This window comes from Oncorhynchus mykiss, chromosome 3 (genome assembly GCF_013265735.2).
Source record: "Oncorhynchus mykiss isolate Arlee chromosome 3, USDA_OmykA_1.1, whole genome shotgun sequence".
Lineage (NCBI taxonomy): Eukaryota > Metazoa > Chordata > Actinopteri > Salmoniformes > Salmonidae > Oncorhynchus > Oncorhynchus mykiss.
Genome location: NC_048567.1, coordinates 57,723,887 through 57,738,317, shown reverse-complemented (window position 1 = coordinate 57,738,317; position 14,431 = coordinate 57,723,887). Strand labels below are relative to the sequence as shown.

Below are 14,431 nucleotides of genomic sequence, written 5' to 3'. Positions count from 1 at the left end.
AATACTTTGTGAATTGTCTATGAAGCTCTATAAAGCCTTTCTTCCTTGCCTCTCTGCTGTTTAGTTCCTGAGATCAGAAACCCCACATACTCATTAAAATTACGGGCTGTAGGACCCCCTGGCACAGGAGAAAGGCAAACTGTTTGACGCTGGTGTTCACCCTGTTTTATCCAAACAAGCTGGGGCACAGAGTGGGCTCATGTGTAAAGCCTGGTTTTGAGAGGGGGCATCCAGGCATGCTGTGCCCGAAGACAGAGAGTAACAATAGGTGGACACACCACAGGGCCCTAACCAGCCAGGCATGATACTCACGAAGCGCTATTAATCTCTCTCCCTCGTTTTCTCTTCTCTCTTTCTTTATCTCTCTCTCTCTCATACACACACACACACACACACATAGCCTACACACATAAGCCCTGAATATACCTTTATTGAATCCAATTGTTGTATTCTAGTTGTCCACAAGAAGGCGCTGTTTACTTTTGCTCAATATCTGCTGAATTGCTAAACTGGAGTCAAATCCAGACTCCAAGACGTGCTAAGCTTTTGAGTAGTTGTCTGATAATAGGGAAAGGCTGACATGACCATTCTATGTTATTCTTATGAGAATTATGAGACTTAATCTGACAAATAGTCCAGAAAACTAAAAATATCTTTGACACTTCTCTGTTTTCTCAATGACATTCAAATCAGCATTAAAAAAAGGTGCAAGATTAAGTTTGTTCCACCTGAGCGAGTGATGACACACCAAATGTGTTTGATCGATCGAGGGCAAAGCGTAGGAATAGGCTTTTATAGGCTACAATCCAAGTATGTCGGCATCCAAAGATGATCTAACTTGAATAAACGCTTGGAGGCAGTGGTGTAAAGTACTTAAGTAAAAATAATTTTAAGTACTACTTAAGTAGTTTTTTGGGATATGTATCTGTACTTTACTTTACTAATTATATTTTTGACAACTTTTACTTTTACTCCAATACATTCCTAAAGAAAAAAATGTACTTTTTACTCCTTACATTTTCCCTGACACCCAAAAGTACTCGTTAAATTTTGAATGCTTAGTATGACATGAAAATGGTCTAATTCACAAGCTTATCAAGAGAACATCCCTGCTCATCCCTACTGCCTCTGATCTGGCAGACTCACTAAACACACATGCTTCGTTTGTAAATTATGTCTGAGTGTTGACCCTGGCTATCCGTAAATTTAAAAAACAAGACAATTGTGTCCTCTGGTTTGCTTAATATTTTCCTTTTGATACTTAAGTGCATTTAAAATCAAATACTTTTAGACTTTTACTCAAATAGTATTTTACTGGGTGACTTTTACTTTTACATGAGTCATTTTCTTTTGAAGTGTCTTTACTTTTACTCAAGTATGAAAATGGGGTACTTTTTCCACCACTGCATGGAGGTAAGGATGACAGCAGTGGTGTGGTCTTCGGCAATACGGATATCCCTTATTAAAGATATCTACATAGAGCATTAACGTGAATCACACTGCTGCTCTCTCATTTAGCTAGTTGCACCTTACGGGATTGTGGTTGTTGTGGATGACTGTTCACAAATCTAAATGTGTATTTGAACTCAAGATGGTTGAATTCAAGAAGTTTAAACTGACTATCAGTCATTGTTTTTGAAACCAGTGGACAGCCAGTGAAAAATACATTTTTGCAACAGCTGAATAGTGCGGATCCCAGCCTATGGAATAAAAGTGGGCTTTTATTGCTCAATCTAATTCATGCTGATAAAAACAAAATCCATAGGCCTAATGGACACATGCTCAAACGTGCACACTTTTGATAGACTTAAAGTGGCAATCTGTAGTTGTTACATCCATTTTTTTTGTTGACTAATAAATTATATATCCATTGATTCTTGAAGAATATAACTTAGAAATGCCTCATGAGCTTAGTTTAACTGTCATACTACATGAGAACCCAAAATATATACTTGTTTTTCTCCAATGTTTGTAAACATTGTAAATGTAAACACTGTATAGCCTCATAACATGGTTTAAACAATAATTTTGATATCATATCATGGATGGTCAGTCCTTGAATCCATAGCTCTGTCTATTCATCTGAGAGTGATTACATTTCTCCAGGCCCATCCCTCAACTTTTTACCAAAACAGAGGTGAGCCAACGATTTTGTTAATGTTTCATCTGTGGATTTGCCCTTTAAACAGCTGCATATGATCAAGATATCAAAGTGTCACCAACAAAAAGGTAAACAATAGGCCTATAGCAAATGCAGCATATGGCATTAATTTTTCACATGTAAATAGCACTTTTCAGTAGTGCTCAAAGCATGCCATTCCATAAGGGCAGCATTTATTTTTTCAAATCATATCAATGAGCTTAATCAGTCCTCCATGACAACAAAATCATAAACAACAGAGTAGGGCTGGCTAATAAGTCATTTGTTTTGTGTTTTGGGGTTTTTCTCAGGTAAATCAATTTAGCTAATCTATACTTCCATATTTCCAAGTCCTATTCTGGAAGATCAAGGGGTATAACATTTATTGGAATGACTGGAATTCTGATAGACTTTGGTTTTTAATGTAAAGATATTATTTAATTGTATTATTATATGTATTAGAAAGCAATGGGTTACAATAAGCCTACATAACCAACCCATAAAGTAAAATGTTACATCTAGATATGGCCTGCTATGTAAACTTTAACATTGATTTATCCTGCAATGATGTTGTTCAATTGGTAACATACATTTTTGTCTTCTTCTAATGCCTCTTGAGGAAGGAAGTAATCTAAAAGTAACTGAATGTAATCTGAATATATTACTGAGTTTGGGTAATCCAAAAAATTACATTACTGATTACTATTTTGGACAAGTAGCTAGTAGCAGATTACATTTAGAAAGTAACCTACCCAACCCTGCCTATTATCCATACAACATCATGTTGCTCAGACAAATTTATCAGAAAGGCCTGTCCTATATATATATATATATATATATATATATATATATATATATATATAAAAGTGTCAAGCCCATTGATAATTGCAGAAAGTGCCTAATGTGTACGGTATATGGAAGGCTTGTTTCCAAATAAATATTTTTTATCAGTGTTGCTGCTGCTATAATGCCAGGCCAAGACAACTGGAGATGGGGAAAGAAATATCAATTACCAAAAATATGTAAAGGCCAAATAATTATTCATGGGGAGGGGTTCGGTGGGTGATATACTAATAAATTGCAATGATATCGTATTCTCAATTGAATAACCCAAGTGTCTCTGACAAAAACTGTCCTCGCACAAAACGTTCTGTCCGTGAAATCGAACAATAATTAAACTTTCTCTAACTTTTCCCGAAACCCAACTGTTGGATTGAGTTAGCCCGGCCCATCTGGAGCAGCAAATGGCCCAACTCACCAGGGAGCAGGGAGGAGGTGAGGGGGTGAGAGTAGAGGGGGAGAGAAAGAGGGGATCGGATTGAAAACAGATCAGCCTGAAGATCTCACCACCGCATGTCTAGAACAACTGTCGATTAAAATCGAGTCTTTCAGCGAAAACACGCAATGCGCTTTCACATGAAAAAACGCAAAATGGAGTGAGAAATTTACTGCTTGAAGATGATGGATTGTAAAAGTTAGATGCGAGTATAAATGCGCCCCTCCGAATTAAATTAGTTATCTGAGGAATGCAGTGCCCGTAATTTCGAGTAGGATTTCAAACTTTTCTTGAAGTGCACCTCAATGGACTTTTTTCAAAGGGACATATCCTGTCCAAGCGGTTTTGATTGAAAAAGTAGTTTCAGTACTATAGTTCCCGGATTCTTTGCGGAGAATCATCGGACAAAGTGAACAAGAGGTCTAAATAAATCATTCAAGGTAAGAAAAGTTTTTGTTGTGGTGTAGCCTAGATGACAGCTTTCACAACCGCACATTTATTTGGATGCATTTTACAATTCCAATTGTTCTTATTTTCTTATTTGACAACTCTTGATGTTGAATGTAATATGTGTTTAAACTTAAACCACTATCCTGCAGTCACAGTTTAATATTGCGTGTCAAGGACAGAAGGGGTTTGGGGTAACTCCACATCTCATTTACTTTTAAATTATTTTACATAGGAATCTAAATAATTCTGTCCTGCAACTTGATCCAAATGTGGAGAGATGTGATCAGAAAGCAGCAGCGCCAGTCCTACTGACTTCCAAATGCCTCAGAGTAGTAGAGCTATTGTGATCACTCACCATCTTTATCTATGATCCCAAAAGTTTGTTCAAAGTTCAGTGTAAACAATAACTTTTATTTTGCAATACATTTTGTGTGTATTTTTTATGGTTGAGATTGAAGGACCCATTTTGAGAGGCTATAACCTCTGGAAGGTTTGTGTTTTCAAATATTGTTGTATTGTCAATCATCATTTTTTTGTGCATTCTGATAGACAAATACTGCATAGACTACATGCCAACTCAAGGTAGTGGCTACAAGTTGATAGTGTCGAAGAAAGTGATAGGTAGGTGCTCAGGAGTGCTCTCGCTTCACTCTGTGTACAGACTATTTCAAGATCCCTCTCCTTTAAACACTTGCAAATAAAGATTTAAAAAATAAATGCTTCAAGTACTTGGCATGCTGTAGAATTAAGGCCACCTTCTTGGATCTCCCTGGTCAGTAGGAGTTGTGTAGCCTACTTATTGTTGAAAGATTCTCAGTTAGCTTGTTTGCACTGTAGCCTGAGTAATCAACAAACACTTGATGCTTTTGTGCTGGGTAAAAACACCTATATTTGCGCTTGGCTTTTACCCATCTAGAGTGTGTGCTAATAATCCCTAGGCTCGCGCCTGAACTAATAATATGAGCACCATTTTCTTCCTTGCTTTGGTCTCAGATCAGTTATAGAACAACTGGTTTTAGGGTTGTGTGTCATTTCATAGGATGGATTCCTTAATCAGTGACTTTCATCAACTCAATGTTAAATCTGATGAAAGTCATGTGAAAGTTATTTTATGTTAAAACTGCAGGGTTTTACAAAGGAACAATAGGAGTTTCTGTAGAGAATGAAGTGAAAAGAAAACAGTGAATTACAGAAATTATTAAGAGTAAGAAAAAAGTAAGAGAGAACCAATGTTTCAGGAAAAATCTGACTTTTTCCAAAAGCATTTTTGGTGGTGTGTATTTCTACGTTGCGCATGGTGTGTATCTCTGTGCATGGTGTGTATCTCTGTGCATGCACCGTGAGTGTGTTTTTAATTTAATATGATGATGCCCATGCAGTTGGAGGGATCATTAGCATAAGAAAAAAGGTTTAGTGCATTTGCCATTGTGCTGAATGAAGAGTTCCAGCAGTCAGACCCAGGGAGAGTGAAAGGATGTAAAGAAATTATGGGGCTATTCAGCTTATTCAGACCCTGCCTGGGGCTCCCTTCTCTGGGCTCTGAAACCCATGGTGGCGATGTCACTTTCATCTCCCGAGCCAGATCCAGCCTCTCTCTTTTCTGTTTCCCCGTACCCCGTTTCCCCCCGTTTCTCTCTTTCACACGTCTCTCCACAGCTAGACCCACTTTATTGATCTTCTCCTTTTCTTCTCTGGCAGTCTGCGTAAAATGTAATGAACCGAATACTGGAAAGGATGGGAGGGGAGGCTTTTTTAAAGACAAATACCGATGAAGTCTAGCGTGCAGAAGGGAGAAGAGGAAAATAACCCCCCCCCCCCCCCCATCTCAAAAGTTTAGAAAATAACAGGGTCTTCTTCTTTCTCCCTCACTCTCTCACCTCAGTGAGCTAAGACACTGTACTGTACTAATAAAGCCATTTCATTTACCGCTGCATGGTATTCCTAGATTGCAGTCCCCCTTAAACTTAAAGGGATTCTCTGGTACTTTTGTATACTTTTTAGCCAGTTTCTAAAAGTAGCACTCACCAGCCAAAAGTGGTCCCTGAAAACTGTATGTGCAGATATACGCACCACATCATTTCTCTCTGTCTGTCTGTTGTTACAAATACATTTTTACAAGCATTGGATTTTATATACACATTTGCATTGATTACATTTAAATAAAACATTTTTTTTACATGTCCAGTACAGATGATATATATTATTTTCAGTCACAACTATTACAGATTAATAACTAATACAGATTAAATCGCCTTGTTAATGTCCAAAAGTGGAAGGCTCTCTTTCTATTTCCCCTGAAAACCGGAACATCCAGTTTTTGGGTGCCCAGCAGATGCTAGCTGTCACTCATATAGCAAGGGGCTGAAGCTCATTGGTTGAACTCGAATTGCCCCCCACGTGAGGGAAAATGGCACAGCATAGGTTTCAGAAAAACAATTGCTTTCAAACTAGGGATTTTGTGCTAATTGAGGTAAATCTGCTCATAGATTATGCATGTATGAACTACACATTGACACATCCAGCCCAAAGCAGGAGGTAAAAAATATACTTAGTAGTCGCCAACGTACCAGAGCATGTCTTTAACTGCTCTGTTATCTAGAGAAAGGTCAGTATTTCAGTTATTAAGTTTAGAAAATGGTTGTGCTTACGAAATAATTGTTGTTGTGCTTCTAAGAGAACTACAGCTGGTTCATCTCTCCATAGATTACATTTTTTTGCAGAAGGCTGCTTTCCCACAATTATGTGCTTGTTTTGATTGTCAAAATACATGATTATATTAGGCCATTATGATTTTAAACCACACAGTTTAGATACACAGTGAAAACGTTGATGGTTGAATTTAATCCAAAGTGCCCTACAGTGCATTTCAAATGTATTTTCATCTTTCCATTATTGTTAAGGAAAATGAACATGCCAACTTCCCAACTTGTTAGGCCTGTTGTATGTTTTGGAACACGTTTTTGAGGTCAACACTATTTCCCTTTTATCTACATGAAGTATATCCCTGACATTTTGTACAACGAGTGGTTGCTATGGAGTGAAATTAGCTTTATCATTCTAGACTTATCCGAGACACCACTTTGAGCCTGTGGGACAATACTGGGTGTCTAGCAGATCTTGCAGCCTTCCTTCAGCCCAGCCCGGGGGGAGCTGTGGAGGGTGGCTGAAGTACACTCATGTATGGAGCTCAATTGGTGGGAATTTAATGGCCATTTAGGGAGCTGTAAAAAGACAGCTATGTGATGAGTTAGTCTAGTCGGCCGCGCCTTGCTCTTCTTACAACGAGCCTGTACTTGAGATGGGGGGGCAAAGTGGGAAGTGGGGAGAAACACAGAGACAGACGACTAAAGTGCCAGCAGCCGGCAGAGTAGCTACATTCATTTATTTTCAGGGTCCCTGTTTGAGTTCCTCTCTGTGTTGGCTTGGATGGCAAGAGGACACAATCAAGGCTTTTTAGGGGCTGTTGTCCCACACCCTCGAGGCATCCGGCTCATTCTCTCTCAAGTGTCTGGGGTTAAATAGGATCACATGATATCCGGTCTGGGAGAGAGAGTGCAGTTCAGCCCTCCCTGACTGGCCTTGTCCCCTCATCCCCCTCTACATCTCCTACAGGGTTGGCTAGGAGTGAGCACTTAGATCCGACCTTGTCCCCTTCTCCATCTCATAGTGCCAGCCATGAATGAGACACACGGTCACATGGAAAGTGAGGTCTCATTGGGTTGAGAGAATTGACTTCTGTTGTCAAAAGAAAATGGGAAACCGGTATGGCCTAGTTCTTTGTAAAAGTAAAGGAGCGAGCCCGGTGTGGTTTTAACTAGCCATTTAAGTACTGTAAGGTAAAATCACTGACAACCTCCTTCCATCGCGTTTTGATGTCATCAATCATGGGAGGCGGCAGGCACAGTGAGTCCCCCTCATCAAAAGGCAAGAAGCTAGGCTACAATTATGAAGGACCTAGTTTCTCTCGAGGAAACACTATTTCCAGGTTTCTGTTAGTCACGCAACAAGGCCTAATGATCTATTTCCTCTAGACCTAGCCATTTATTTCACCAAATTGTCCCAGTCAATCACAATGACAGGCACTAAAGTGGGGATATTTGGGGGGCTTTTGGACTTCAAGTGAGTGTCCAGAATGGCCCCCTATTCCCTTTATAGTGCATTAGTTGTGAGAAGAGTCCGGGTTAAAATAAGTGCACTACATAGGGAATAGTGTGCCACTTTGGGGCCTCTGGACTCCATGACTTTGTAGTCTCAGCCTACCTTTACATGTCCAAGCTGTTCTCTGAGGGGGGATGGAATGAAACTTCAACAGATTAAACAATGTATACTATTTACACTGTGTTATATATGTGTCAACACCAGAACATCTTAACAGCCCCATGCCAGAGTTCTCCAAACACAGGCTTTTAGCAATGATTCTGCAGGTCAAAGGAAGTTGTCCAGTTTGTGGAGGGGATGACACAACATTTATTTAATTACTTCACCCTAAAATAAACCATTGGGTTTAAGCTGCAGAGCTATGCACTAGCACAGCAAAAACCACAATTGGACAGGCCCACTTTGCTCAACCCGCTGCATGGCTGTAAAAAAAAATGACTGGTTGCATTAGTATTACATCCACCAATACACTACTGGTCAAGCTTTTCTGGTGCAGTGGCACCAAAATGTAGCTGAACCATGTGCCTGTGCCTGGTTCTTCTTAGTTCTTGGAGAGACCTGAGCTCATCGTGGCTCATCTGAGGGGGTTGCCTTGATCCTGCTGCTAATTACCTCCTATAGTGGGTTAGCTAGAGTAAAACTTGATCTCCTGTTACATCAGGGAAACCTTCTTCCACTGTAGCTGGCAGCAGCCCAGGCAGAGTAGCATTATTAACACCACAGTGTCTTCTCCTATCTTCCTCTCCATTGCCAATGAATGAACAGATTCATTGTGTTGGTTGTTCTTAAGACTGACATGGACTCCCAGACAATGCAGCATTGTCTTGAATGTTTGCCGTCGGCTTTAATCTGATGCAGCAAAAGGCACTGGCAGCACACGCAGCACATTCAACAGTGTGTGTGTGTGCTGTGCATGCATGCTCTGTTTGTGCTTCCAACATTGGGGTTTTGAGAAAGGCGAGAAGAGTCAGTTGTAAGTTGTGATTTATCCGAAGGCCTCCCATAGCTACAAAGCAAAGTTGACTTGTTGACTTGCCCATAGGGGCTGAGGGGCTGGGCGGTTGGCTGGCTAGGCTCTTCTTATTACGTTTCATATAATGAGAAATATTAACTCCTTGACTCTCAGCCAGGCCACAGACTCCTCTGTAATAGACTGGGAGACGGGCTAAAAGCATTGAAAGCATTGAGCTGCTTGCTAAGAAACCATGTGGTAGTCTTTAGCAATCTCTCCCCTTCTTCTACCCCTCCTCCCTTCCAAACTCCCAAACACATGTCCACTTGCTGTCTGCCTGCCGCCATTGCATCGGCCTCTCTCTGACTCAGAACAAGACTGGTTCTGGGTTCAGTCCAGCTTGAGGTTACTCTTGTCTTGGAATCCTCTCATTACAGAGAGAGAACAGGATGGGATGATGATTGTATGTGTACATGCTGCCTTTGTCTTCGTTTTCTCTTTGAATGTAACTGGAAACATATAAGACTGTCAAATACAATGCCGTTGCACGATGTGTGCTGGTCAGGGTTGCATCAGCAGGCAGTTATGGCATAAAAGTCTTGAGGTTCTGCTCGCCTGAGTTAAAATACTTTATGACAAGCTGTAGACCGCACTCATAGGGCTGTATAGGGCCATAAGCAAACAAGAAAATGCTCACCCAGAGGCAGCGCTCCTGGTGGCTGGTGATTTTAATGCAGGAAAACAGAAATCTGTTTTACCTCATTTCTACCAGCATGTTCCCTGTGCAACTAGAGGCAAAAATGTCTCTAGATCTCCTTTACTCGACACACAGAGGCACATACAAAGCTCTCCTTCGCACTCCATTTGACAAATCTGACCATAACTCTGTCCTTCTGATTCCTGCTTCCAAGCAAAAACTCAAACAGGAAGTACCAGTGACACGCTCAATACGGAAGTGCTCCAATGAAGCGGACACTAAGCTACTGGACTGTTTCTCTGACACAGACTGGAATAGGTTCTGAGATTAATCCGATAGCATTGAAGAGTTTACCACATTGGTCACCAGCTTCCTTAATAAGTGCACCAATGACGTCATCCCCACAGTAACCGTACATACATATCCCAACCAGAATTACAGGCAACATCCGCACTGAGCTAAAGGCTAAAGCTGCCACTTTCAATGAACGAGACACTAACACAGACGCTTAGGAGAAATCCAGACAAACCATCAAACAAGCAATGCATCAATACAGGACTAAGATTGAATCCTCTACACCGGTTCTGATGCTCGTTACATGTGTCAGGGCTTGAAAACTATCACGTATTACAAAGGGAAACCAAGCCACGAGCTGCCCAGTGCCATGAGCCTACCAGATGAGCTAAATGCCTTCTATGCTTGCTTCGAGGCAAGAAACACTGAACCATGCGTGAGAGCATCAGCTGTTCCGGACAACTGTGTGATCACACTCTCTGTACCCTATGTGAATAGGACCTTGAAACAGAATAACATTAACAAGGCCACAGGGACAAATGGATTACCAGGATGAATGCGCTGACCAGTTGGCAAGTGTCTTCACTAACATTTTCAACCTCTCCCTGACCCAGTCTGTAATACCTATATGTTTTAAACAGACCACCATAGTCCCTGTGCCCAAGAATGCCAAGGTAATTTGTCTAAATGACTATCGCCTCTTAGCACTCGCATCATGAAATGCTTTGTAAGGCTGTTCATGGCTCACATCAACACCATCATCCCAGACACCCTGGACCCTCTCCAACCAGTTTTCCCACTTTGACAAAAGGAACAAATACGTGAGAAAGCTATTAATTGACTACAGCTCAGTGTTCAACACCATAGTGCCCTTGAAGCTCCCTGGGACTGAACACCTCCCTTTGCAACTGGATCCTGGATTCCTGACAGGCTGCCCCCAGGTGGTGAGGGTAGGCAACAACACATCTGCCGCACTGACCCTGAACACATGGGCCCCTCGGGGGTGCGTGTTTAGTCCCCTTCTGTATGACAGGGTGGCCGCGCACGACTCCAACACCAGCATTAAGTCTGCCGACAACACAACGGTGGTAGGCCTGATCACCGATGATGATGAGACAGCCTAAAGGGAGGAGGTCAGAGACACTGCCAGGACAACAACCTGTCCTTCAACGTCAGTAATACAAAGGAGCCGATTGTGGATCACAGGAAATGGAGGGCTGAGCACACCCCCATTCACATCGATGGGGCTGTAGTGGAGCAGGTCGAGAGTTTCAAGTTCCTCGTGTCAACATCACTAAGGACCTCTCATGGTCCAAACACACCAACACAGTTGTGAAGAGAGCATGACAGCGCCTCTTCCTCCTCAGGAGGCTGAAAAGATTTGGCATGGGCCCTCAAATCCTCACAGTTCTACAGCTGTACCATTGAGAGCGTCTTGACTGGCTGCATCAGCGCTTGGTATTGCAACTGCTTGGCATCCGACCACAAGGCACTACAAAGGGTAGTGCGTATGGCCCAGTACTTCCGAGCTCCCTGCCATCCAGGAACTCTATACCAGGCGGTGTCAGAGGAAGGCCCAAAAAATTGTCAAAGACTACAGCCACCCAAGCCACAGACTGATCTCTCTGCTACCGCACAGCAAGTGGTACCAATGTACCAAGTCTGGAACCAAGACTTCCCCAAGCCATAAGACTTCTAAACAAGACTGCTAAATAGCAAATCAAATGGCTACCCGGACTACTGCATTCACCCATTTTTGCACTAACTCACAAACTTTTTTGCACATATGATTCTGCTACTGTCTATCTATCCTGTTGCTTCGTCACTTTACCCCTACCTATATGTACAGTACAAAGCTACCTCATTTACCTCGTACCCCTGCACATCGACTCGGTACTGGTACTCCCTGTATATAGCCATGTTATTATTTACTTGTTATTTCTATTTGTTATTCACTGTTTTGCTATTAAAATAAAAAAATAAAAGAAACATGTCATGTTTAACTCTGAATGACTGGAAAAGGACCAGTAAGTAATCATTTCACTGTGTCTACACCTGTTGCTGTCGAAGCGTGTGACAAAAAGAGGTGATTGGTCTGTCCTCTTCTACACATAGCTCTCCTTTGTCAGTATGGAGAAGTGTGGAAGTTCCTGCAGAGATTGTAAAATGTAATAAAGTCACTTGCGGTGTTAAACTGCCTACTACTGCCATCTCGTGTGGGTGGCTGATCTTTATACCTCAACGTCGTGAGGTTCTGACAACTGCAAAAAGTAAAGTCATCTCTTCTCACTTCTTGGTGTACTTGGGCAGCTGGTGGTACAGAGCTCTGAACCCCCACACACACAGCCAGGGCTGTCCCCTTCTTGTCACCAAGGCATCCGATCTGAGAAACAGCTGATACACTGACGACTCACACCACACACACTCACTACAGAGATACAGTCTAGTTTCAAAAGCACTTATACTGGAATGATAATCTCTTGTAATAACAATGTGGACGTCACCATTAGATAGACAAACTTAGAACGACAAATGGCAACTTTAGATTTTTGCCAACTTTGATTCAAAGGGATGCACACATGCTACACACCATACCACCCACACCACTCACCATGGTCTAAGGGGCCTAGTGAGGGTATTGACAGCTGTAACTGTTGAGAGTGAGTGCTAACAACACATTTAGGATAAATGACCAGGCCCCAAATGTTACTGGGAGAAAGAAGACAACTCTGCAATGTGGCACAAACGACAGCTGATCTGAGCTGGGGGTTTCACCCATATAATTATATGAGCATCTTTGGTTTGTCCTCTGGAAGGGAAGACAAGGGGATCTCCTGTCCTAAGCAGATGACCACTTCATTGACCATACATGACACAACGATAAAGTGCCCTAATGTGCTTGTTTCTGCATGGCCAGAGCATTACATAACAAAAACCTCCCCAACACACAAACCCCTCGGTAATTACATAGAGATACATTGAAATGATCACTGTTAGCGAACATCAAGCAGAAGTTAAATAACCAACAGTTAGGAAATTCCTTGGGTGATTGTGTGTAGGCTGTGTGTGAGTCTCCACATCTGTTTTCTATTGGTCAGGAGACAAAGAGATTAACCACAGGATATTACATTTACTAGCAGGGAGTGGTGGTGAGGAGGGTGGGTAACAGGGAACAGCTCATCCACATTACTTTTCTTTCTGTGTAGATCTTTTCATTATGGGGCTGACTGGAGAAACATGGCCTCTGAGGGACTGACTGATTGCTTCCCAGTTACTAAGGACAGGACACAGGATCTAGTGGACCCCAGTCATTGACTGTATGTGTGTACAACATTTGTTTTCTAATAGGTCAAATCCAAAATAGCATCCTATTTCTTATGTAGTGCACTACATTTGACTTAGCTCTGGATAAAAGTAGTGCACTTATCATGAATAGGGTATATAGTCAACTGCCGGTTCTTTCAGGCTTCCTATGTGAACATGTTACGGCAGGAATAGTAGTATTTTCCTAGCCTGGGAATCCACACTGAATCCATACCACCTTTCACTGTTTCTCTTCAACTGTTCAAATATCTTAATCTACTGTTGGTTCACTCAATCTTCCTTTGTGAAAATGTTAAGGTAATAGTTTCCTTTCTCGGTTCATTGACCAGGAGGATGCCTATCTATATGACATATCACACAACAGATATTCCTTCCTGGATCTGAGTCAGGCACATGACTAATGAAGGCTCCCAGGTCTTTTTTCGCCATATTTAAACATGTGCCCTTTTTAAACCAGGGCTTCAAAGGTTTGCAGGAGTGTATGTTTCTCTGAAGACAGTGATTCACCCATCTAGAATGTGCCTTTGTCTTAACCCCAGCTTGTCTTGTTTAACAGAGACATCTCCGTGTGTCATCAACCTAATAGGTCTAATGTGAAACATGGCTCCTGGAAAGGCTTGGAACATAGACTAAATCAACTCCGATTTTGAAACTAAACAGAATGGTTGGAGATGTTGCTTTTTGTTTGAATTCAAATAAATCCAATCGCATGTTATAGTAAGACAACACACTTATTTTTGTACAGTATATGAGAGAGAGGGAGAGAAAATGTGCATTACACATGCTATCTTGAGTGAAGAATGAGATGAAAACCACATAAATGATACAGGGGCTCATCATCAGCCAAACCACTGTAGCAGTGGGATTGAATTATTACGATTAAAGAGGTAGATTATACTGAGAATAACTCACTGTGTGAGGCCTCCAGATGACCAAACCACCACATGCAGTGGGATTGAGTTATTACGATTAAAGAGGTTAGTACTGAGAATAACACACTGTGTGAGTGCCTTGACCCCAGATGTTACCCCTGAGAGAGAGAGAACAATCTGAGCTGTTTGTCCTGCTGATAGATAAGTACTGTAGTATTGTAAGTACTCTGTGGGTTTTAGTGAGTAATGTCCTGTAACGCCACATGTG

General features: G+C 41.6%; 1 protein-coding gene across 1 annotated transcript in view; it reads left to right on the top strand.

Moving 5' to 3' along the window:
• Nucleotides 1–3,400: 3,400 nt before the first annotated feature.
• LOC110520285 (zinc finger protein GLI2) overlaps nucleotides 3,401–14,431 on the top strand; it is a 102,778-nt gene continuing 91,747 nt past the window's right edge. Inside the window, exon 1 of the mRNA XM_021597475.2 lies at nucleotides 3,401–3,856. The gene's annotated coding sequence lies outside the window, so the exon portion shown is untranslated. The remainder of the gene's footprint in view (nucleotides 3,857–14,431) is intronic.